The sequence below is a fragment of the Symphalangus syndactylus genome, chromosome 15 (assembly GCF_028878055.3).
Source record: "Symphalangus syndactylus isolate Jambi chromosome 15, NHGRI_mSymSyn1-v2.1_pri, whole genome shotgun sequence".
Lineage (NCBI taxonomy): Eukaryota > Metazoa > Chordata > Mammalia > Primates > Hylobatidae > Symphalangus > Symphalangus syndactylus.
Genome location: NC_072437.2, coordinates 81,443,122 through 81,469,656, shown reverse-complemented (window position 1 = coordinate 81,469,656; position 26,535 = coordinate 81,443,122). Strand labels below are relative to the sequence as shown.

Sequence of the window (26,535 nt, the reverse complement as noted above, 5' to 3'; positions counted from 1 at the left end):
TTGAGTTTACATCCTGGGGATTTTGACAAATGCACAATGTCATGCATCCACCATTACAGTTTCATACATGATAGTTTCACTGCCCTGAATAGTCCCTGTGCTTTCCCTGTTCATCCCTCTCCCCTCGCCCCCGACCCCTGGCAACACTGGGGTGTTTTAATTGCATATGACTAAATGACTTGACTCTTCCCAGGAGAGACAAGAAAAAGTCCATCCTTGAGTTTTCTGCTACTCCTGACACACTGCCTTTGTGTTTAATGTCCTTGCTTTTCAAAGCTATTAAGGAACAACAGCACACTTCTTGGGTTTAAAAAAAAAAAAAAAAAGAAAGAAAAAACCACTTTACCTAATAATGTTCCATCTTGTACTTCTTTCAGAAAGATTGCTTGGTTTCTAATTATCACTCAGCTGTAGCCTCTGCTACTGACGTCTGAAGGCTGTGATTAGCATGGGAGCTCATTGGGAAATAGTTTCTCACATAGATTCATTTCCTTTCTAGGATTCTTCCCACTCTTACTTTTTTTCTCTCTCTTCTCATCTCCATTTTCTAATAAGTTTGAGTTATTGAGATGTTTTCATCTGTTTTTATGCAATGCCACTTTAATTAAAAATGCCAAAAGCAAAATGATTTTTTTGAGCCAGTCCTGAAGGAAGGCTGTGCTTGAGAGTTTCCAAATGGCAGTGCTCCAATATTGGTTTTGGGAGTGGCTGAGTAGGGAGTATGGAGAGCTACTAAAGGCCTCATGTCTTTCTGGAAGATGGAACAGAGGGACCACAAAGTGGATGGCTTGTCTTTACTGGTAAGGAGAGGGTTATCTCAGGACTACCCGCAAAGGTGATGGAAACTTGGCAGGTGGAAATAAAGCTTTGTGGCCTTCAGCTTGACTCCTGGGGGTTTCTCCCTCCTTTACTCATAGGACCAAAAGCATTAGATTATTTCATAAGCCTTCCATACTAGGGTCTCTCCTTGAAAAAACCTGCCAGTTGCAAAATCATAGCTATTACCAAATGCAGAAAAACCTTCTCAGTGCTAAGGGAGAAGATCATGTATCCAAGAGAGGAAATTATATTTATTAGGTAAACTGAGTTCTAACAATGGTTCATTCTCCCAAATGGCTTGCCATTTCCCAAATGCACATATCGATCCCAAGTGCTCAACCAATGTCAGTGTTGCCATTTCTTTCTTTCTCCCTCCTTTTCTGTGATGTCTCCTCTGTGGTTCCAGGGAGAGCTGGTTACTCCTTCTTCAATCTCCCCTTGGTTCTTTAGACATACCTTTAGTATAACACTCTTCATTCTCCACTAAGTGACAAGTTCTTTCTGAGAGTCAAGAAGTTTATCTAGAGCAGGGGTCCCCAACTCCCAGGCCTGCAGACTGGTACCAGCCCGTGGCCTGTTAGGAACAAGGCTGCACAGCAGGAGGTGAGCAGTGGGCAAGTGAGCATCACTGCCAGAGTTCTGCCTCCTGTCAGACCAGCAGTGGCCTTAGATTCTCATAGGAGCATAAACCCTGTTGTGAACCGTGCATGCGAGGGATCTAGGTTGCCTGCTCCTTATGAGAATCTAATGACTGATGATCTGAGGTGGTACAGTTTCATCCCCAAACCATCTCTCCCTCCCCCTCCCAATCCATGGAAAAATTGTCTTCCATGAAACAGATCCCTGCTGTCAAAAAGGTTGGGGATTGCTGATCTAGACCTCCATGATCCATAGTCAGGTGCTCAAGGAATTGTTAATTGAAAGAACGAACTTAGATATTTTGGACACAGTATAGCAGGAGTCCTGGCTGGAGTGCAAGCTGCGTTGACCCTCTGGCCACTCCAGCATGTCTGGAGGATGAGTGGAACTAGTCTGCTAACGGGCATTTTGTGAGGACTGAGAACATTCTGGGAAAGAATTAGTTCTATAAGACTCGTTCCTGGAAAAACCTAATCTCTCCTGCCTCTAGGCCTCTACACATGCTCTGCACATGTTCTGCCTGAAACTCTGCCTCCATCTCTTTACTGAGCTAATTTTGTTCGTATTTCAGAGCTAAGTGTCTTAGGAAACTTCCTTAGGAAACCTCTGCTAGCCACCCAGATTGTCAGCCTCCTTGTTCTTCCTCCCTTGCCCACCCCCTAGCTCCAATTTCTGCACTGGTACCTATATCATGCTTAGTTACTTGTCCAATGTTTGTCCTACCTGCTTGTTTGTAAACTTCCTAAGGTCAAAGATCATCTTTGTTATGTTTACTGCTATACCCCTAGAATTAGGCTCAGTTCCTACACATAGTAGAGACTCAATGAGTATATGCAAGTGCCTACTCAGTGCTTCACTGCAGTGTCTCATAAGCATAACAAACCTAGTATGTTGCAGATTTTTGATTTCCTTTCCACGGTCTGTTTTTTATCTTCCTGATCTCAGTAAATGCATCATCATCCATCCAATTGCTCAAGCCAGAAACTTGGTAGTCATCTGATTCTTCACCCTTACTGCACCTATATTGAATCTATCAGCAAATCCTTCCTATTTCAAAATGCATCTCCCATTTACTTGTGTTCATGTCCACTGCTGCTGTCCTACTTTAAGCCATCATCATTTCTCATCTGAATGATTACAAATAACTTTCCTATTTCCCTTCTTGGTATCTTCCAATCTACTCTCCACATAGCAGTCAAGATGAGCTTTACATTTTTTTACAAAATGTAAAGAAAACTATCCATTCCCCTTCTATTTAATGGCTTCTCAGTTTCAACCTACAGAAGTCAAACATAGCCTGCCCCACCTTACTGCTCAACCCAGCCTCCTCCCATTCTGCCTCTCTCTCACTTGACTCTAGCTACACCCACTGCAGATTTATTTTAGGTCCTTGAATGGCCCATGTGTTTTTCTTCCTTATACTCCCTTTGCCTGCGAAACTCTTTCCCCCGCTCTTTAAATGGTTGTTTCCTTCTCACCTTTTGGGTCTCAATTTAAATGTCATTTCCTGAAGGAGGCCTGCTCCTGACCACTCCATCAACTCTTATTCCTGATCACAACACCTTGACTATTACTTTCTTAGCACTTCACGTAAGTAGTTATGCATTTATTAATTTGTTCACCTGTTACTGTTGGTCTGCACACTGGAATGTAAGCTCCATCATGCTTCTTTTGCACATAGCCTCTACATCATCAGCCTATTTTAGTGCTCAGCACATAATAGATGTTTAATAAACATTTGTTGACTGAACGAACAGACAGATGATTGAACCAAACTCAAGGACGATGGGGTGGAGATGAAATGGAAGGGTGGCCCTAGAAGTGGTACAGAGTCTGTCATAACTGGCTGTTGTGGCTCAGACACCAGTTCCTTCTGCCTCAGTCACCATCAGCTTTGGGGTGGACATCAACAGTTAACAACTTGTCTAGTGGGCAATAGAGGCCAAGCTGTCACCTCTGGCAGAGATGAGATGGATGCAGCCCCACAGTAGGCTGGATGGTCTGGGGTCCAGTCACAGTTGAGGAGGTTTATTGCCCGAACGCTTGAGTGGTGCCATATAGGAGGAATTTAGGCCTTGCTAAGACCCATATGGGAAGAATTTGAAGGGACTATGGATTCTACAGAGGAAGTGAGGGTGCAGCCAAGAAAATGTCATTTTTTGAGAGTTGTTATGGCCAGGGACATGTAGGTCTTGATTGCCTGTCTTTTAAGTCTTGTCTCTCAATTGATAATGTATTTGGAGTTTGTTTTTTATCTTCAAGACATTTAGAATGAGCAGTAATGGTAATCACTGGCATCAATAGCAGTGGAAGATGAGGACTCAAGGAGTTAAACAAAACCCCACTGGTGGTAGTGGTTGCAATTTTATGAAGTCACTTTGGAAGTACATTAAAAATCAAAAACAAAAGATCTTTGAGCCGTGTTCCAGCTGTTATAAAAACCCTTCAGGTATTTATGTCAATGAGTACATTAACAGTCTTAATATGTCACAGGTGGCTGCATTTTATTTTTTAAAGCATTCTTACAAGGCGATCCAATTTAAGTATACATTTGGGCTAAATTCTCATCATTTGTGGCTCCATAGGGACATGAATTCATTAGTGAAAAGGCATAGAATTCTTTAAAAGGAAGAATTGTCTACTAGTTAGTGAGATGGCCTAAAATATTGGGTGCTTTATATCCTGTTTCCACTCTGTTCATGGTCAAATTATTTCCTTCAGTGGGAGCTAGTTTGTCTCAGGGCTGATTTTTTTTGTTGTCCTCCTCAACATGAGTCCTGGGCGAGGAAAATGAGATTACAAAGAACCAACATGTATTAGTCTTGCCCAATATCCAGCCTTTTTAGACTTCCTTGACTTCCATAGCTGAGGCTACTTAAGCCCACTTTCAGATTCAGCCATTTCCCGGGTTTAAGCAGCAGTCAAGTGTTCCAGCACACGCCCTAAATCACTGCACACAGTCAGATGTACCTCTGGTCAGTTCTGACCTTGCACTCCACATTGCACACAGGCCCTTCTGTCACCCAAGATCTAGTCTCCACCTCACATGCCAGTTCTGAGAATTGGGCTTCTCCATTGTTGCTAGTACCTGAGTTTCTGTGATGGAAATCTGACGCTGCCACTGTCTCTCTTTTTAAAAAAATTCATTAAAATTTTTTTGTATTAAATATACACAAGCTAAAATTTACCATTTTGACCATTTTTAAGTGTGTAGTAGAGTGGCACTAAGTACATTTACACTGCTGTGCAATCATCACTCCCATCCATCCCTAGAAGCTATTCATCATCCCATGCTTGAGCTCCGAACCCATTAAACAAGTCATTTTCCCCACTCCTTACCCCTAGTCCTTGATAACCCCTGTTTTGCTCTCTGGTCATTGGCATTGTCTCTCTCTCTCTCTCTCTTTTTTTTTTGACAGAGTCTTGCTCTGTCGCCCAGGCAGGAATGCAGTGGCACTATCTTGGCTCACTGCAACCTCTGCCTCGCAGGTTCAAGCAATTCTCTTGCCTCAGCTCCTGAGTAGTTGGGATTACAGGCATGCGCCACCATGCCCAGCTAATTTTTGTATTTTTAGTAGAGAAGGGGTTTCACTGCATTGGCCAGGCTGGTCTCGAACTCCTGACTTCAGGTGATCTGCCTGCCTCGGCCTTCCAAAGTGCTGGGATTACAGGCGTGAGCCACAGTGCCTGGCCTTGGCATTGTCTCTTGTACTGACTCTTACCTCATTCTTGCCCACTTCTTTGTTCTTTGGCCACAGGACTAATCTGGGACCAGAGTCTTATTTTTTTAAGCCCAACATAGACGGTGAAACTCTTCTACGTGCTTATTTTCTGTCTTCCCAGACTCCTGATGTGAAGGTTAAAGTGACTCCATCTTGGAAGCGAATCTGCCATACTGACTTCTGATTAGCCCCCTTTCCAGGATTGACTCTGAGATTTCCAGTTTATCTTTGCTTCTTGTCTAAGAGCACATAGTTACCATAAATCCTGTTCTTAGATCAAATCAACCTTCATAAACTCATATTTCCCATAAATCCTACCCTTAGATCAAAGTCCTTCCCATTCCCTCTGAAGTATGTGTACCCTTTTTCTATGGTATATAATCCCTGGGTCTGGGGGCAATGGTGAGGAGGTTTACCTGGCATGCGTCTACCCAAGACCATGTTTCTGTCTGTAAGTTCCCCAATAAAATCTCTCTATAATGCAAGCAGGACTGGTGTGCCTTCTTCTTTGGTTATTAAGTTCCTTCTGCATTTTGGGGGTTGCTTTACATATACAGCCCTTTCATGAAATGACTGAGTATTATTCTATCCTTCAGTCTTCATTGCTTTTCTCTGGTTGTCTTTCATAATTTTCCTACTACGTTGCTTTGAGATCTTTGCTTCCAACACATTCTCTCCACCTCCAACCCCCTTCCCCCATATCTATTTCCCTGCCCTTGGATATAGCGTTCTATCTGCTAGACTATACTTCTCAGGGCCTGTAGCCAATATTTCTCCCTACTCCCTAATTCCAGGCCTTGGCTCTCCCAGCATGCTCCATTCCATTGCTCTTCCCCAGGCTATCTGGCTGCCCCTTGAGGCATAAGAACATTACACTTCAGTGCACAGTCACATGGAGACAAAGCCACTGGCTCTGCGACCTTTAGAAGTGCAAAGGTCTCACTCTCTCTAAGAGGATATAGATTCAAATTCAGAATTATTAGCAGAGGGCAATGAGAATTCGCAAAGCGTTGCACAATGAAAATAGCACTCTGGTAACAAAAATTGAGATGAGTTTTAATAGGCTAGAGTGACTCAATATAAAATCTCATTTTTTATGTAGGTTTAAAAAAGTAATTTCTTTTTTTTTTTTTTTAATATGGAACGCTTCACGAATTTGCGTGAAGTTATTCAACAATATTTCTCCAGGCCCTTCACCCCAACGTGTAAAATATGAATCTCTTTGACAACATCCCCAGTAAGAGTGGCCCTGACTTCCTTTGGAAAACTCACTGACAGAGATCTAAGTACATCTCAAAGTGTCCCATTGTTTCTGAGTTGGTTGGATTGTTAAAACCTAAGGTCCTATTCGGAAGAGACATTTCTTCTTCTAATATGCAGTATTATTCTCTGCTTCTATTCAAGTCTGAGTTCTGCCCAAGAATTGGTTTCTATACATTTTAATAGGAGGTATTTTTAGAGGTCAGTGAAATAGTACTGTGAAATTGAAAAGAATGACCCAATTCCTCATCTCCTTTCATTAGAAGTGATACATATTAAACCTTATCTCCCACATAAGAGAGATTAGGTAGAATTAGATATTCTTAATAACTCTGAATTATCAAGTACTCCAGTTTCCCAGTGAACCTTTGAAAATAGTGCAGATTTTTGAATCAAAATAGCATTTGGGTCTTTTCTGATAGTCTAATACTCTTTGTCATGTGGTCAAGACCAAGGCAAACAGGAACAGGGACTAGGGTCTCAGCGTCAGGCAGATGAGAGAGGTGATTAAAGCTGAAATGCAGCGTGGAAGGAGAACCAAATAAGGTGAAGAGTGACTTCACCAGCTGTGCAGAAATCAAAGACAAAAATGATCAGATTAATACAAGAAACAGAGATGGTGAAAGCATTTGAGGGACAAACTGAAAGAAGAAGATAAATGATAGAACTGAGGCTCAGTGTTGCTCAGAAGAATTTTCTGGCCAGTGTTGATACCCATTGGGAAGGCCAAAGCCCACCTTGCTGCCTTCACTTATCAGAAGGTGACGTTTTTGTTTTGGATGTCTGATGTCTGCTAACATGTGCCCAAACAACAGGACAAAAGATGTCTCAAATCATTTTTAGTTGTATAAAGGACATTCAGTTTTTATTTGAAAGACCTAGGTTCAAGTTCCAATGCCACAACTTACCAGATGTGGATTCAGAGCAAATCACTGACCCTCTCTGAACCTGTTTGTTTTCTAAATAATAATAACAAAGCCCAGTTCTTAGTCCTTAGGCATCCAATGAGCTCAGGAGTCTTTCAGCATTAGGGAGCATTCTACAGTAATTAAAGGTAGATTTTTCTAAAAGAAATAAATCTTGCAGGCTCTGAAAAGAAAAACTCAGCTCTTTGTTTCTCAGGAGATGTCAGCTGCATAAAGAGAGCAAAGTGGGAGAGTTTGTATTTTCCTGTACCGTTCTGTTCAAGTGTTCCGTGGCATGTTTTTTCAGCTGCTAATAATGGAAATTCCTGCTGCCAAATATGTATTAATGATAACACCATTTAAACCCTTCCTGGCTGCCACTTTAGCACTAAGCCAGTACATTTGAGTTCCATGAAGCCAGATGGTACACATTTTTCTGGAATTTAGCTTTATGATGCCACTTCAATTGATTCTAGACTTTGTTATATGGTTCTCCCCTAATCTGTCTTACATTATTACAGGAAAGAGAAGTACTTTTTAAAAAATAAACTTGATTTTTTAGAATAGTCTTAGATTTACAGAAAACTTGCAAAGACAGTTCTTATGCTCCATCCTCTGTCTCCTTTGTTATTAGCATCTTACATTATGGCACATTTGCTGCAATTAATTCACCAATGTTGACACATTATTATTAATTTCAGTTCATACTTTATTCAGATTTCCTTAGATTTCACCCAACATCCTTTTTCTGTTCCAGGATCTCATCCAGGATGCCATATGATATTTAGTAGTTGTGTCTTCTTAGGCTGCCACAGTTTCTCACGTCTTTCATTTCTGATGACCTTGACAATTTTGAGGCATTTTTTTGAATGTCCCTTCATTGGGAATTGCCTGCTGTTTTCCTCATGATTAATCTGGAGTTACAGGTTTGGGAGAGGAAGAACACAGAGGTAAAGTACCATTTTCCTCATGTCAAGGATACATTCGATGAACATGACTTACCACTGTTGTTGTTTTTGATCACCTGGCTGAGGTGGTGTCCAGCAGGTTTCTCCAATGGAAAGATATTCTTTTATTCCCTGTTTTCACACTGTGCTCTTCTGAAGGAAGTGGCTGTGTGCAGACCACACCATCTCACCTCTTTGAAGGTGGCGTATCCATATGAATTACCTGGAATTGTTCTGCATGAGAGATTTGTCCCTTTTACCCCATTTATTTCTTTATTTATATCATTATGGACTCATGAACATTTATTTTATATGTTGAATTATAATCCCATACTACTTTATTTAATTTTTTCTCAAAATTTTCCAGCTTTGGCCATTGGGAGCCTTCAGTTAGCTCCTGTATTCCTTTATAATACCTTCCTCATTGTGGGGTTTTGTTTGCTTTATGTTTGCTTTTGTATTTTGAACACTTCCTTACTTTCTTGCACTATAAGATACTCCAGGCTCATCCTGAATAGGTCTTTATGGTGTTGAGGTACATATCTTCTATACTTAATTTGTTGAGAGTTTTTATCATGAAGGAATGTTGAATTCTGTCAAATATTTTTTCTGTTTCCATGAAAATGATTGTACGGTTTTTGTCTTTCTTTCTGTTAATGTGATGCATTGCATTTATTGATTTCTCATACATTAAACTATTCTTGCATCTCTGGAATGATCCCACTTAATCATAGTTAATTATCTTTTAATTTTAAAATTTTAATGATCTCCTAAATTTATTATTACTTGCTTTATGGCCTAGCATAAAATCTATATTGGAAATTTTTCCATGTGTACTTGAAAAGAATATGCATTCTGCTGTTGGTGGTGGAGCACCTCGTATATGTCAATTAGATCAAGTTGATTGATACCGTTGTTTAAATCTTTCTAGTTGTTTTATCAGTTAATGAGAGGGGAGTATGTAAATCTCCAACTATAATTCCAAACTATAATGCCAACTATAACTCCAACTGTTTCTACTACCAATTCTGTCAGGTTTTGTTTCATGTACTTTGGGGCTTTGTACAAATTATGTATGATAAATTATACATTTATAATTGTTTCATCTTCTTGATGTATTGATCCCTTTATTGTTATTAAATATCTCTTTGTCTCTAGTAATATTTTTTGTCTGAAAATCTATTTTGTCTGATATTAATGCAATAATTTCAGCTTTCTTCTAGTTACTGTTTGCATAGTGTATCTCTCTGAAGTGTGTCCATTGTAACACAAATCTGCTGTAATTTATTTTTTGTTTCTTCATTATTGGTTATTTATGTTAAGCATTGTTTTGTAGATAGTTTCCCTTCAGATGTTTAATTATTTTCTTAGAATAAAATTCACTTAATTATCATCCCTCAAACCAGAAATGTTTCAAAAATTTTTCCATAGTTATATGGGCATAATGATTATCCTTGGGAAATTATAAATTGATGAAAGTTATAATTATTTTGAAAGGAGTTGTACTATATGTTTTATATTTATTACATAGTTTAACATAATCCTTAAAACAATCTGGTAACATAGATACTTTTATTATTTTTATAATTGTTTTTTGAGACAGGGTCTCGCTCTGTCACCCAGGCTGGAGTGCAGTGGCACAATCTTGGCTCACTGTAACCTCCACCTCCCGGGTTCAAGCGATTCTCCTGCCTCAGCCTCATAAGTAGCTGGGATGACAGGCGCATGCCACCATGCCCAGCTAATTTTTGTATTTTCAGTAAAGATAGGGTTTCACTATGTTGACCAGGCTGGTCTTGAATTCCTGACCTCAGGTGATCCGCCCACCTTGACCTCCCAAAGTGCTGGGATTACAGGCATGAGCCTGTAATTTACTTTTATTTTTACAGATAAATACCTAAGGATCATAGAGATTAGGCAACTGGTTCAAGTATACAAAACAAACACTAAAGGAAGAGCCAAGGTTTGAATTCAATTTCTGTTAGACTCCATGAGATAATATGAAGTTTTTCTTTAACTCTTTCTCTTCTCTTACTTCACTGCTCTCCCCACACAAGCAATTTTTTTTCTCCTCACCTATCCCCACCCCTTTCTTTTTGTTTTTCTTTTTGAGACAAAGTCTTACTCTGTCATCCAGGCTGGAGTGCAATGGTGCGATCGCAGGTCACTGCAATCTCCGCCTCCCAGGTTCAAGTGATTCTCGTGCCTCAGCCTCTTGAGTAGCTGGGATCCCTGCCCCTTTCCTTTCAGATACTTAGTGGTTCATAGTGTGAAAGGAAAGTAAACACTTTCGCTGTGCCAAAAAGAAAAAAATTAAGCTGAAAGCTGAGTCATGCAAGAAACTGCCTTTCCTTTTGTTCCTAAGCAGACAGCTACAGATAAAAGGTTAAACGTCTCCACGGGTAGCTACTCTATGTTCACCTTATCTCAATTTACTGAATGTGAAACAAATATATAATTGACTATTCTCCTACCTGCTTTTTATCTCTTGCAACATGTGGATTCAGCAATGTGACCATCCATCCTCTTCCTCTTTCCACTCCTGCCCACTTTCCTCCTTTAAATATTGAAACCCTCAAAATAATCTCTGGAAAAAGGCGCAGATCACAGACTGTTTCTGTGGTTCCGTGTTCTTTTCTCCTGGTCCTGTCCTTAACCTTGGCAAAGTAGACTTCTGAATTGATTTAGACCTGTCTCAGATACTTTTTGGTTGACCGTAGCACGTTATTGGTCCCTCTGTCAGAGCCCAGAAACTGTGATGAACTCATTCACAGTTGTTGATGCCCTCTGTAAAGGTATTGCCACGAGTGGGAATCCCATTCCATAAGAATGTTATCTTATTGTTTTGGTGGAAGGTCAGGAAGAGAAATACAAAATGAGGACTTGGGAAAGGGGAGTTATTTTTGTTGTTGCTGTTAAAGTGGTATATAATGTGTGTGTGTGTGTGTGTGTGTGTGTGTGTTTGATGATGGTGGTGGTGGCCTATGTATTCTTAATGAGATCTCCCAAAATATCCAATCCTGTCTCTCCAGGCGGATAAGTAACAGCTGCTTATATAGCATCCATCACATATCATTTCACAACAGTTTCTAGGAGGAAAACCAAAACTGATGATGAAACATAGAAATAATTGGCAAGTAGATTGATGATAGTGAAATCCTTGTGTACATAACTGAAGAATACCATAGGGAAGGCAAAGAGGACTTTTGTCTGAATGGGGATTAGTCTATCCATCTGTCAATCTATCTGTCCACACAGATATACATAAATACACACATCTGTATATTGCTCATTCTATATATGCATTTGTGTAGATACAGATATGGCTTCTCTACTCTATGTCGAACTAGCAATTACTTTTTCAGCACAAAATACCTTACTCAGCAACGATCCTCATCGATGAAATCAGATTTTGTTACATCACCAAAGAGTTCAAAAGCTATTCTCCCTTTTGTATTCTGTGCCAATGGAAAGAAAAACACAAGAAGAAGACTGAACTTTAAACTTAGCGAATTTGAAATGCTGGGAGAATTTTATAAATGGCATAAATGATTCTAGATACAAATAGTGTTATTTCATGTTAATACTTTCCCAGAGCCACCATCCTTTTCTGAGTCTTCAAAGTGATTTAATTTTGATCTTTTAGAAATGTTCCTTTCTCCTGAGAAAAAAATTTGTCATGGAAACAGTGGCAAATGCAAAAAGGGTGGGCATTTACAGTTTCCCAAACTGTTAGAATTCTCAAGTTCTGTCCCTGTTTTTTTATGATAGTGGGGGCACAAGGACAGGGATATGGACCGAGGGAGTGTTTGCACCAAGAAGAATATCTAGAAGAGAGTTCTGTACATTTCAGTCTGAATTTCACTGGATATATGCCTTATGAGGAGAGACTAAGATATAGAAATAGAGAGAAGAGACCACTGGTGAGAAGATGAGGCCCTTCCTAAGATTTTTAATATAAATTTATAAACGTACAGGTATATGTGTATACATATATGCTTTGCACATATATGTATTTATGTGTTGTGTGTACATGTCTGTGCATGTATATGCATATACACACATATATACATACATTACGTACATACACACATATGCATACTTTTTCCCACTGAAATTGTTGAAACTCTTGAAAGTTGGACTTGAGTAATCAAAAGCAATGCTTATTCTTTTCCATTAAATACCAAGGAAATCATATTTACCACGGGTCCAGAAAAGTCTTTTCTCTCTTTCGCCTCCCCACTAACCAGTCCCCACTCCTTTAGCACATGCTATTTGGTCACTGGCCACCCTGAGTGGCTCATCTAGACAGGAGTATGTGGCCAGGGCAGGTTAGGGGTCGAGATAAGGTGGATGTTTGCTGTAAGGCAGTGCCTTCCTCTCCTTCCTAACCTGGGGTTGTGCTTCTGGGCATGTGAAATGTATTGGTCCTTACTCCGATTTCCCAAATACAACCTGAAAATGTGCATGTAAATGCCTCTGTCCTTTAGCTAGACATCTAGAGGGCTATCTGAGGGCCTCAGAAGTAAAACTGACCTCCCCAGGGAAACTAGGCTCTCAATTCCTTTCTTAATTCTCTGTAGGATAATAAAACATGAAGTAGAAGATCTTCTAGACCAGCACCTTAAATTTGCAGATGAGAAAGCTGGAACCCAGAAAGGCTGAGAGGCTCAAGGTCTCACAACTGTTTATGCTCAACTGGGAAATGAATTTGTTTCTCTGGCGCATCAGGCCAACATTCTTTCCACTCAGCTATGCCGCCTCCTGCCTCCTGAAAAGATTCTAGCAGGACACTGATGAAAAGGATCTTATCTTTTTACAACTGCTGCTTAAAGTTTTTTTTTTTTATCATCACACGATTTTATGAGTTAAGTTATGTACATAAACAAATACTATTACTTATTACTTGTTTACTATCGCCCTCCTTTTGGACATCAGAAAACCGAGGGTCTGAGTTGCAGCAACTCCCACAGAATCTCAAAAATGCACCCAGACTGCTCCTGCTTGCAGGACAAACACTCAGTATAAGCTTCTGATGAGGAATGTGGCTGTTGCAAGAACAGGACGCCAGGATTCAATCCCTTCCCACGGCTGGCCCTGGCTGCCCACTCACATCAAGCAAGGGCACAGCATCCCTTCCGACAGCCTGACCCCCGCCCCCAGATAAACCGACATGTGGATTGCCAAAGGCATTCATATGCGATGGTGCTAAGACTGCTTGACGCTAACACCACACTTTGATCATTCAGTCAAATCAAAAAGCACTTATTAAGCATCTGTGTGAGGCTCCCTGCCGGGGCTTCTCTTTGTATCCCTAGCATTCACACTTCCCTGCGTTTCTTCTGTGTCTCTTCACCCCTGCCCAAGAAAACTCCCCTATCCACAGGAATCTCACTGCTGGTGTTATCATGTCTTACCCAGAGTGGGATCCTGTTTTGGTTCCTCCCAAGATGTTATTCAATGTCCAGGATGGAACTTTGGGAATGGACTGGTCCTTTCTCCATTGTAGAATCTACGCATCCATCTCTGCTTCCTGGAGATTCTGTGTGAGGAGCACCTTAGTTAGGAATCAGAGCAAATGGCGATGAAATTTCAGTCTGTTTTCTTCTTTCAGAATGCAGAGCGAACATTTAGGAGGGTTTTTAGAAAAGCAGTTTACAGCCAGTAATTGGAAGCATTGAAGTGTTTTTACAAGACCAGTATCTCAGATTACAGATTTATGATTTGCTTGAAAATAAATCATTTATTTTAGGCTTGAACTTTAAAAAGAAAAAAATAAAAGCTTAGAATGATTTTCTTCAAGTTTTCTATGACATTCTTTACATCAGGAAGAGAGATGAGGGAAGGCAAGATGGAGGTTTTAGAGAGAACGGGGTTCCAACGTTATTTTTCCCTTGGTTCATTTATGAGACTACATTTTCCTAGCTGCATACACTATTTCCATTGTATGACTCACACAGACAATTTACTACATTTAAAATTGTGTTAAATTCTTTCAGAAAAGCTTGGGTCAAATACACATACTATGTATACAGTTGGAAATTCTTCCTCATAGATCCAGCTCATGGTATGGATGTTGTATTTGTGTCCTCGTTGCCATGGCAACTAGAAAAGGGTTAAGCTAGGGCCTCAGAAAACCCAGAGGCTGTGCAGTAAAATATCATAAGTGTGTATATACTTCCTAAAAATATACTACTCAAATATGGATTAAGAAATCTTAAAACCACTGTCTTAAAATTAATTTTTCATTCCTAGTATGCATGTTATTGCCTAAAAAGGATATTCTCAAAACAATCTCTTTCACCTCACTCCTTTTCTCTCTAAATTGTCATCTAATGACAATTTATCTCAAAAGACAGACTATGTAAATCCATGAGAAGTGCTTTGGTTTTTAGATATGGATGAGAGACATGCCAATGAGAATATGAATGAAGTTGTTTTCTGGCTGAAACAAACTGTCTTTTTTAGATCTCTCTTTTAAATCCATTTATATGAGAGTAATAAAACATTCTTCTCCATTTATTTAAGAACTTACTAAATAAACCCGGGCAACCCTTAACAATGCCAAGATGTTAAACATTCACCAGCTCTAATAATTCAGACTCTTCTTTGTGTTGGCTGATGGCCCTCAGGTCCCTGACTACCCCTTTTAATTTTCTTACACACTTTACCCTGTGAGATAAATTTTAAGAGTTTTCCCCAAAATAACACTGGATAGGAGTACAGAATGCAATTCTGTTTTTTTTGTTTTTGTTTTTTGAGACGGAGGCTCTCCCTGTCACCTAGGCTGGAGTGCAATGGTGGGATCTCAGCTCATTGCAACCTCCGCCTCCTGGGTTCAAATGATTCTCCTGCCTCAGCTTCCCAGGTAGCCGGGATTACAGGCACTGGCCACCATGCCCATCTAATTTTTGTATTTTTAGTGGAGATGGGGTTTCACCATGTTGGCCAAGTTGATCTCGAACTCCTGACCTCGTGATCCACCTGCCTTGGACTCCCAAAGTGCTGGGATTACAGGCGTGAGCCACTGAGCCTGGCAGAGAATGCAATTCTTATAAGGCCCAGAGCCATTGCAGAGTTGGATAAAACATGATATTTTATATCCATACATCTTTCTTATTTACATTTCCAGGTGCAAAAGGAGGATGGGTAAAAAAACCTTCACTAAGTGGTTCCCTGTCCCACTGCCCATTTCTTAAGGATATCAGGGAGAGTATTAATGCATCCCCTGGTCTAAAATTCCTGGCTTAACTTTTAACCCTTGACACAATACCAAAGTTTTCCACACCCTTTATTTATTTCAAGATATTTCTATGTAGGAAATATATTTTTAATGAAATAATAAATGATAAATCATAAATGGCTTTATGATTTTATAATAAACATAAATGGCTTTATGATTTTATAATAAACATAAATTTATGGGAATATATTTAAATGTTCACTTTCAACCTTTGATACCATCTCATATTTAATATCTAAGAATCAAGAAAATATTTCAGGGTCAATATCCTGGCCCTTCTTCTGCCATCTGGTGGAGAAATAGAGAAGCAGTGAAATTGATGCATCAGGAGTTTCTTCAGAGTCCTTAAATGCATCAGCAGCAAATGCTTGTAAGGTATTATTATTGTTTATTATTATTATTCATCAAACAGTACTCATCAAGACACTTGGCATCATTAAACATCATGCTCTGCAAAGTAACCACATTCAGTCTCTGTCCCCAGAAGAACTATGAAACATTACATGATTGAAAGCTCCTGGACGATTTAGTTGTTTTCAAGCAATCAGTTCAATACAGTGTAAGGAAAGGACTCCTTAAGACGATGAGGTCAGCATTTAGCAAATTTTAGCAGTAATTTGCTTTATAATGATATTCTTACCCCAAGATGCTCATGCTTTTCTAAGCACTTCTAAAGAGAAAGAAAGAAGGGAAGGAGAAAGAGATGGATGCAACTCTCTAATGCCTTACAAATCCCCCAAATGACATTTTAGGCTCATTTTTAAAACCATTTAAGAGTGTCTGAAAGACTCTTTATGAGCAAAAATAACATCTCCATGAGGTATCTGCATCTTAATCAAATTTATTATAGTTTACAGGGTATGGAGAGCGGAGATGTAATAACAAACATCCTAACTGCCACAGATTTGAGGAAAGTGACAACCTCCTCAAATTAACTTCAACAAAACGATGTTCCAAGCCTGTTGAATTGCCCCATACATAGCCACATCTGAATTCCCATCTTCTTGCCAAAATCCACAGAAAAGAGGCAGCCATAAATCATGTAGGAAATACATTGATTGCTATTAAAAATCCTGTACATTTCATGGAAATGTGGCTCTTTATGCTGATGGATTCTGGCTGAAGGCACTCAAGACCAAAGGACCATGCTGTTTTGTATTGAAAGTGGCTATTGGCTTGGTCCATTGCCACCTGCTCTTTGGTTTTAAAAGGGCATTGAAATCTAAGGAAGGCCCTTCACAGTGTTCCAGAATCACTACCCGTGACATAAATAGAGAAAAAAGCAGTGCTGATGTAACCAATGCTCTCTTAACTCGATGGGGCTCTCAAAGGGGTTATGGAGCATAGTGAACTCCCACCCCTACTTCCTGCTTCCTCCACTCAGCACTTTCTTGGCCCAAATAACCCTTTGGCTTAAAGAGGGGAGGAAGGCTCCATCTTGAACATTGCCCATTATAAATAATCAATGTGCATATTTTGGATATGCACTGGATATGTGATGCTTTTCTAAACAAAATGAGAATTTATGTACCCCCAAAATAGACTACATAAATTACATCCTTTAAAAATACATCCGCTAAGGTTTTTGTTTTCTTTCTTTTTTTTCTGTAGCTGCTTCTTTATTTCAACTTCCCCACACACATTCTTGACTGCTGTGGCAATGCGAAAGAAAGGTCAATGCAATTTCACAATTGATTCCTACAAATTCTTTCCCTACCAGAGTGTTCACCAGGGAGATCATGTAACATCTGCCTGTAAGTGGTGGGTTTGGAGGCCATGGAAGAGTAACTGGTGATCACCTGGAGCCAGTATGGGTTTCTTCATATTAGGTTATGTCAGTCTAAACTCATTTCTTTCATTGAAATTGGTACTGTGATATAAATGCAGTGTATCTAGATGACAGCAACATTTCCTGAAAGATGAAGGAGAAAAAAATGAACTGAATCAAGGCCGGGCGCGGTGGCTCACGCCTGTAATCCCAGCACTTTGGGAGGCCAAGGCTGGTAGATCATGAGTTCAGGAGATCGAGACCATCCTGGCTAACACGGTGAAACCCCGTCTCTGCTAAAAATACAAAAAATTAGCTGGGCGTGGTGGCGGGTGCCTGTGGTCCCAGCTACTTGGGAGGCTGCGGCAGGAGAATGGCGTGAACCCGGGAGGTGGAGCTTGCAGTGAGCCAAGATCGCGCCACTGCACTCCAGCCTGGGCGACAGAGCGAGACTCCGTCTCAAAAAAAAAAATGAACTGAATTCAAATGTGCTGGATTTGGGATAGATAGATAGATACCAAAAGAGGGACGTTTCCAGTAGAAAGTTAAACTATTCTGTTCTTTTTTCACATTTTAGTTAATAACTTGAAAGAAATATAAAAGGCATGCCTTTAGAAAACTGCTCAATAAACATTCAACTAACGATGCTCTTGATGACAGTCCATGTGCTGGGATTTGAGGGGAGCAGCACAGGCAATGCAGAAAGCCTGACCTTTGGGAGGCTACAGGCTCTTTAATTATGCTGATGCTAGAAAGCAGGAAGAACTAAAGATTGGATAACAGAATCACAAGCAAAAGCCAGGCAGACATTTTTTAGGCTAAATTTCTCAGAGATGTATGTGGTATTCTAAATTCAAGATCAAAAAATGTAAGAATCCAGCAACAGAATAAGAATCCTCTTCCAGAATAGGAAGCTATGGCGTTAGCAACTGCTTCATGGAAAAAAACGTAATGGTTTGAGATGACCAATATAGGGTGACAATGTGACATAGCTCCCCAAAAGACCAGTGCAATCTTGGACTGCATAATATAGATATATGAAACCAGAGCAAATTGGCAACCACTCCTTTATATTTTATGATGTTTCTAGTGATCTCAGAGTGTTGTATTCTCCAGTGGACACTGCACATTAGTCGGGTCACAGACAAACTAATGCCTTCCCAAAAGATCTACTGAGATGATGATGGGCTAGACACTAGAAGCTATTCACCAGCAAAAGTTTATTGAGTTCCTACTTTGTTCCAGTCACTAATTTTGGTGCTAGGGATAAATGATGGCTACAACAGACAAGGTCCCTGTTCACATGAGGATGACTACTTCATGGCTAAACAAAAGACAAATACATAGTTGATAAGATAACTTTATATACTGACAAAAGCTATTTTAAAAACCACCAAAAGCCATGTCATGTGAAGCACATTGAAAAGGACTAGAGATCTGATGTTTAGACTGGAAGGGGAAAGATGAAAGGTACACACAAATACCTTATTAAAATATAAGAAGATTATTTTACATAGGAGACAGACTAAATATATTGTGTAACGGCCTGATGAATAGAACCATGGCCAGTGGGAGACAGAATTGACTCAACATACAATAAAACTGCCTATAAATCTAGTTAACACAAAGGAAATCAAGGCTACTCCAGAAGAAGATATATTCTCCAATCTACTTACCAAACCAGAAACTGCACAACCCTTTTGATCAGGAGTTGTAGGCCCACAGCTGGAAGGTTCAACCTCTGTGTGCCCTCAGTACTTTGTAGGTGCCACTAGTAGCTCTTCTCACTCAGCCCATGGAGATGTCATGTCTGTCTCCCCAGCTAGACTGCGAACCTCAGGAGAACACAGGCTGCAAAAACATATTGTGACTTTCCTCCTAGTACTCTACGTGACTCCAGCAGGCACTTAATAAATGTTCAACAGAAGGAATTAAAGTATCAAATGAGTAGTATTATTGGAAGACTTTTAAGATGCTTACCATCATGTGGTTCTATAAGTTGCACGTATTTCAGGGAGTGGGTTATAGAAAATCTTAATTGTTTACTTGAAAATTTCAACTGGACATCCCTCAAATACATAAAACCCAATAAATTAAAATGGGTATCTCTTTCCCAAAATAATTGTTTCTCTTTTATTTTCAACATCTTATAAGGTGGCATTGTTATTCACTGAAACAAAGGATCTGGGCATAATTTTGGTTGATTTTTTCTCCTTCCACTCCATAGCCTCTCTCTCTCCAATTCCTGGGTGGTTTCCTTAACTTTGCCTAAACCATCCTCTCCATCCCCTACAACCTTGGCTGTCATCATTTTTTCCTGGTTTCATAATCAGGAATCATTCAGTCCCAAGTGACTAAAAACTAACTCAAGCTTGCTCAAGCAAAAATAAACTTATGGGCATGTATAACTCTAAAGTCCATTGGTAAACTGGTTTCAGACACAGGGGAATGTAGGCACTAGACTGTTAGAGGCTCAACCAATGTTAATACAGCTCTGTTTCCCCTTCTTCTTGTTCATTTTCCTGTAAGTATTGGCTTAATGATCAGATGTTCTCCATGTAGCAGGAAAGATGGCCTCTGGAAGCTGCAAACCTACATCCTTTTATGAAGACGAAGAAGAAGAAGAAGAAGAAGAAGGAGACGGAGATGGAGAAGGAGAAGAAGGAGGAAGAAGAAGAAGGAGAAGGAGAGGAAGAGGAAGGAGAAGAAGAAGAAGAAGAAGAAGAAGAAGAAGAAGAAGAAGAAGAAGAAGAAGAAGAAGAAGAAGAAGAAGAAGCAGAAGAAGAAGAAGAAGTGGAAGAGGAAGAGGAAGAGGAAGAAGAAAAGAAAGAAGAAGAGGAAGAGGAAGAGGAAGAGGAAGAAGAAGAAGAAGAAGAAGAAGAAGAAGAAGAAGAAGAAGAAGAAGAAGAAGAAGAAGAAGAAGAAGAAATTCTATGTCTGGGTATGCATATGTGAATTTTCAGTAGAGAAGCTTGATGAATACTGCTTGGATTATGTGCCCACCTGAATCAGGGATGGGTACTATAATGGGCTGAGTTTGGATCATTTGTCCACCCTTGTGTGAGTGGGCTGGGCAATGAGAGACAGGTGATTCTCTTCCAAAGAAACAGATACTAGACAAAAAAAAAAAAAAATAGCTATTCTGTACAGTCACACTCTCTCACTAACTTCTTAATTACTCCGTGTCTCCTACTTCCTCAGTATATGCTCTTTGTTGCCAAAAAACAAAAAAAAAGATCTTCCTAAATGGCAATTCTAATTCTCTGTCTTCCCTCCTGAAAACCCTTAAGTGGCTCCTACTGGCCTGTAAAATAAAGTCAAACTTCATTCAATTCTCACTCCTGCCTACCTCTGATGTATTTCTCCCTAGACTGCTCTCCTGGCCAAAGCTCCAGCCATTCTCAACTGCTTGCAATTTATCAAGCATACAAGATTATTTTGTGTCTTCAGTCTTTACTCACAGTATCCCTCTTCCCTTCCTTTCACTAGTCCCACAATCCCATTAATTTCTTTCCAAGAGTTTGCCCAAGAAGCATCTCTCCCTCACCTCCCATCCCCCACCCCCCAAAAAGCCTTTCCAGCTCTCCCTCAGGTAGGATTTATCCACGTGTGCCCTGTACACACCTTTGTCTCTTTAGCTTATGCATTCGTTTACATGCCTATCCCCGTCTAATAACCTGTCAGCTCCTAGAGGACAGCGATCAAGCTTCATTCATCCTTGTGTTCCTGGTAATTACCTGCAGATAATAGGCACCTAATAAACCCTTTTGAGAGAGAATAAAAGAGGAAGGGAGAAAAGAATAAAAGGAGGGAAGGACAGGAAGAGATTCCCCAGAGCTTGTCTTTTCTTCCTAGATAATAAATACATTTTGAAAATAATATTCTGGGCAAAGGCTCTTGCCTTTGTTATCTAAACCAAGCAATGAGTAATGGTGACAATTTCAGGTCCAGTCACTGTGAAAGGTAGATGCAGGGAACATGGGAAGAGGGGACAAAAAGGTGACCTTTTATGGCATGGGTCAAGGCAGAGCACCTGCATATCCCACCCGTGTAGAGCGGGAGCCGGGTCACAGGCTGGTGAAGCGGCATCTGCAGCAACATGCCATGGCCGCCCTGTTTCTGGCTTGCTTCTGACTGGGCAGTCATGTGGAGAAATGAAAATGAATGGAGAAATTAAAAAGATGACCTAATTTTCTGCTGAAAGCATTTCCAGTCATAGGTCTGAGTGCATTTTAATTATACCTGGACACAGGGGCCCCCACTCAGACGTAACTGTAGTCCCGAGTGGACTGTCCCTGTGGCTGTAAAGAGTTGTCTGAGCCTGTGCTTCTCTCAAGAGCCTGACATCACACTGATCATTAAGCAACTGCGCAGAGGAGCAGCTGGGCGTTTCCATGGCAACCTGCACTGGGTTGCCTGCAGAGCTTGGTAACAAGAGCATTTTATTATGGGTCATTAAGGGCAAAAGGCTTGATTTACATTATTTCCTGTAAAATCCTATTATTTCAGGTGTTACATTCCATCTCCATCTATGCTGCTTTTCTAGAAAAAATTCATGAGGGTTATTAGGTGGAGAAACCATAAGAGGCTTCAGGTAAACCAAGCCATACAGTGATCTGTAGATGAGAAAAGTATTTTGCCAAAGGGATGTGTGGTCCAGAGGTATCTAGTGTTCTCCGAGGCCAGAGAATTCTTGCTGTGAAATGTGAAGTCATTCTTTTTACTGTCTGTTCCCTTTGCCTGAGTCATGCTTTTGACTGACATTCATGAGGATTCTTGGATTCTGTGTTGTGCTAAATAAATAACACCAAATCTGGCCTGACTCTTCCTTAGCCACATCAGCTGCTGTCCCAGGTGTTTTACATTCCAGAGTGACCAACATGTAGCAAAAGGTAGCTCCTATCAGCGCTTAAGCACATAAAACTCTAGAAAGCCATGAGCCTCTCTCTCTCCTCTTATCTGTACTTGGGAGCAGGGAGATTAAGCATTCAACTCTAGCCAGTGTCTTTCTGGTAGCCCAGGCCCCCGGCCAGCACTGCACGCTGACCTGGAGTAGATGGACAGTGATTGCTTTTGAAGTGTAGTAGCATTAAGTCTATTTGGGGAAGGGACTCTGGAAGGTCATTGTCTCACAGCTCCATCTGCTATCTATGATTAAGGATATCAAATCTACAGAGGCCATACCACAAATGCCATAGAATGTGCTCAAGCTTCCAAACCTGTGTAACCTGATGATAGTTAACTTAGTCCTTTCTGAATGCTCACAAGTACTTTATGACTGAGAAGATGCTGGGGGTCTTGCCCACCAGCATGAAAGCTGAAAACTAGAGACAAGCAGCAGTGAGGTATCATTCTTAAGTTTTTTGAGTTAGTTTAGTACGTTAGAAATACGCGAGAAGCTTCCCTGTTCAGAAAAAGCGTTTGCCTAAATGAGTGGAACAATGGGCATGTCATTGAATTAGTTCACGATTTCACTGGCATTTCACACCATCCTCCAAGGATGCAGTAATCGACTTCAGATTACCTAAAGCAGAGCTGTGGCCAGCAAGTGGGTGATTGTGCATCCTCTGCTTATAAAGATGATGCTACTGAATTGCAGGCTATTTTTTTTTAACGAAAGACTCCCTCCTCTTAATATTCACCAGAACTGTTAGAGCTAGAAAAAGTAGATTTTTGTTTCAAATTTCAATCTTTGAACTATAGAATTAAGTCATCCCTAGTATGAACAGTGCAGTCTCTTCTATTTGGGTTGAGTGACCCAAGGCAGAAGGCAGGGGAATTAAGACAATGTGGAGAATGTTCTTGGGTATATCTCCTGGTGAGACAGAAGGACCAGAGAGCTGAGAACAGTTCAGATTTCCTGCTGAGCAGCGTGAGGCACCAACACATAGGACATCCAGTGTACCTTTCAAGTCCAGAAGATATGACTTGAGGGTTATGACAAAGAGATTATTTTACAACTTGCTTTTCTTGCCCCACCAAAGGGTTTAGGCTAGATTAGATTTGGAAAATGAGGCTATACTATAGATACACAGTGTACAGTATGTCAACACTCACAGAACAGAGGTGCATAGAGTTTTGATAGTTTTATATCAGCAGTTACCTCTAGCTAAAAGGGTTGCAGCTACATGATGTGCCAAACATCCCTTTAAAATGATTGCAATTTAAGAAGTCCAAGGCCAAGGCGGGCAGATCACGAAGTCAAGAGATCGAGACCATACTGGCCAACATGGTGAAACCCCGTCTCTACTAAAAATACAAAAAAATTAGCTGGGTGTGGTGTTGTGTGCCTATCTTCCCAGCTACTAGGGAGGCTGAGGCAGGAGAATCACTTGAACCTGGGAAGTGGAGGTTGCAGTGAGCCAAGATCACACCACTGCACTCCAGCCTGGCGACAGAATGAGACTCCATCTCAAAAAAAATAAAAAGAAGTCTCCTATTTCAGGAAGCGAATCTTCCAGCTATGTAAATCAGTGAGTATACAAATGATTAGAGTGAATTTTAGAGTGAAAGGGGGCAGTTTTACAGGCAACTCCCCACAGCTGGATTAAAAGGTGGCATTTAATCTTAAATTATTGTCCTAAACCCCCTCCTTCAGCTCTGATATGTTTACAGTCAACTCTGATAAAGCATTTACAAATGAAGAACTGTTTTTCTTGTATAAAGATAACTGAATAGGAATGGTATTTGCACATAAAATTAATCCCTTGCAATCTATGTTTTAAATTTCCTCTATAATACATTGAGATAATTTCTGTTTGGTGTAAAATTTAAGATAAAATTTGTATGTTTAAATATTGTGAACAGAACATATACAGAGCAGATTTAAGGAATGAAAACATATTAGACACAATAATGACAAAAAAAGAGATACAAAATTTTAAATAAAACCCAATTCAATAAAATGGAAAGGTCCTAAACTTGTAGTGGTGTTAGTTACTTCTGAATGTGCCCTTCCCTGGTATATTCCTGGCTTCTAAATAGAAAAAATCAACAATGATCTGTATTACCAAAAATAACAGTGAATTAATATTATAATGGCTTGAGCAAGATGAACTAATTTAAGGAATGAATCAATTATATCTTAAGCCATTAAAAATTAAAATAATCTTGTTCTGAATGAAAGGTCCGACCTGCTTGTGAACATGTCTCAGAAAAGATTCCTCTTTCACATTATTTCTCTTCTCAATAGTCAGGAAGAAAATCATTACAACTTTTCCAGGCCTGTTTCTCCTCAGTTCCTGAAGAAATCGTTACCTTGTCATTTAGCGTTGGGCCTACAAAAAACCAGAAAGTGTTGTTGACAGTGAAAGGTTTAGTTATTTCAATACTTTGCATAGGCAAAACGGTTACTTGAATGATTTTTCTTTTCTTTCTTTAAAAAAGAAAAGTCATATCTATTTATGAGAGGAAACTTAAACTAATACTGACTCCTGGCTTGACACTTCTTTTTGCACTGCTGACTTCAATACTCCTGATTCCATATCTCTTGCTAACATATGTGACCACACAGTGTATTAACATAGTGATATTACATTTCCTCAGTGTGACACCTTTTATTCTTTGATTGGATGAAATGGTCAAAGATGTCAAAACAGTCCCCTTATAAGATACCTTTACAGGCTAATTGGAAGTCAGCAATAGTCAGGCCTGGAGACCATTTAAGTCACAGCACTCTCCAGGGCTGATTAACAAAGAGATCTATAGTTAAAATTTCAAAGACTAGCAAAGCAGAATAATAGCTTTCACTGTCTATGTCTGAGTATCAGGAGTTTTAAGGGCCTCACAAATGCCACCTAATGATTTTCTGCAGCATCTTGGTAGGATAGTAGGAGGCTGGCATACTGGCTATGGAGCGCAGATGGGGCTACTAAGCCATTGTAGTGGATATGGGATTTATGTTGGTAATGCATTAAGCGATGCTGTTTTTAATTTCACTTTTAAGGATTTTAAGTACATAACACAGGTTGATCACACTCATTAGTCGAAGTCATGCTATTAGCATCAATCTGAGGAAAGTACTTGATTTGTTTTAACACTTTTCTATTCATCTTCCATTTCTCATCCTATTCCTTTCTCTATTCTACTGGGAAAGTATGTAAAAGTATGTCTTGTCCTTCCAGGTCCACCATATGTAAATGTGTGCATTATGATCCAGCAATTTGCCCCTGGAAGCAGACCCCAGAGAAAAGCTAGTACAGATTCACAAGGAACTGTGCACATGTTTCTTTTTCACAGAGTTGTTTGGGGAAGAGTAAAAAGTTGGAAGCCACATGTGTCCACCACCAAGTGAAGAGATGCATAAATTATGGCTATACACATGGCAGAATACTATGTAGCATTTGGAGGTAAGGAATTAAATTCTCATATAGTAGCATGAAAAATGCATGAAACAGAATGAGATCTAGAACACAATGTCCTTTATGTAAAACTTTCAAGCCATACACATAAAACAAGGCTAAGTATTTCTCAAGATACATGATTATTTCTTGTTTTTCAAGGAAAAAATGGATGTACTTGATTAAGAATGAAGAGAAGAAAGACAAAGAAAAAGAATAAATGTAAGTAAAGGGGAAATGGAGTGGTCGATGGATACAATTCATTAACTACATACCAACACAACGCAAAGTATGTTACACTCATTCTCTTATTTCAAACATATTAACAACCTATGAGGTAGATACTATTATTTCCCCTACTGATAGTTGAGGCAAAGGAGACTTGGAAAAGCTAAATATCTATCCAAAGTTTCACTGCTAGAAAGTGGCGGAGCCAATTCACACATGTAGGCAATCTGGGCCAAGCCACCATGCAGTCATAAAATCTTCATCTCTGGAGAGCTGTACTATGGTAAAGTTGAGATCATTCATTAGGAATTTCCCCATAGCCAGTTTTCTGTTACAACTCTATGTTAGCTATCAACTAACTGTTAATTGTTTTTGTTTCCAAGTATCTAGATTCCAGGAAGTATTAAAAGTAGAAGACAAAAATATAAACAACATTAATATATTCAGCTTCTAGAAACACATACATTTGTATCTGATCTATTCCTTAGTGTTTCATTAATTTGGTTAGCATGAGTTGATATCTAAGAAACAAATAAGGCTAAATGCACTTCAAAATTTGATTTCTGGATGTAGAAAACTGAGAAAGTTTCACAATGTGGTGACTCATCTTCTTTATTGACGCTGAAAACCTGACTTGACCCTATATATTATTTCTCTTTAAACTC

General features: G+C 39.8%; 1 protein-coding gene across 4 annotated transcripts in view; it reads right to left on the bottom strand.

Moving 5' to 3' along the window:
- Positions 1 to 7,999: 7,999 nt before the first annotated feature.
- The window catches only part of LACC1 (laccase domain containing 1), a 168,444-nt gene continuing 149,908 nt past the window's right edge, over positions 8,000 to 26,535 (bottom strand). For 3 of the 4 annotated variants that reach the window (XR_010116021.1, XR_010116019.1, XR_010116022.1), the window contains 3 exons: positions 24,437 to 24,580; positions 18,980 to 19,154; positions 13,601 to 13,834 (listed from right to left, as the gene is read on the bottom strand). The gene's annotated coding sequence lies outside the window, so the exon portion shown is untranslated. Of the gene's footprint in view, positions 8,260 to 11,667; positions 11,751 to 13,600; positions 13,835 to 18,979; positions 19,155 to 24,436; positions 24,581 to 26,535 lie in introns of those variants that run through there. The other variant, XR_010116020.1, reaches the window with a different exon arrangement.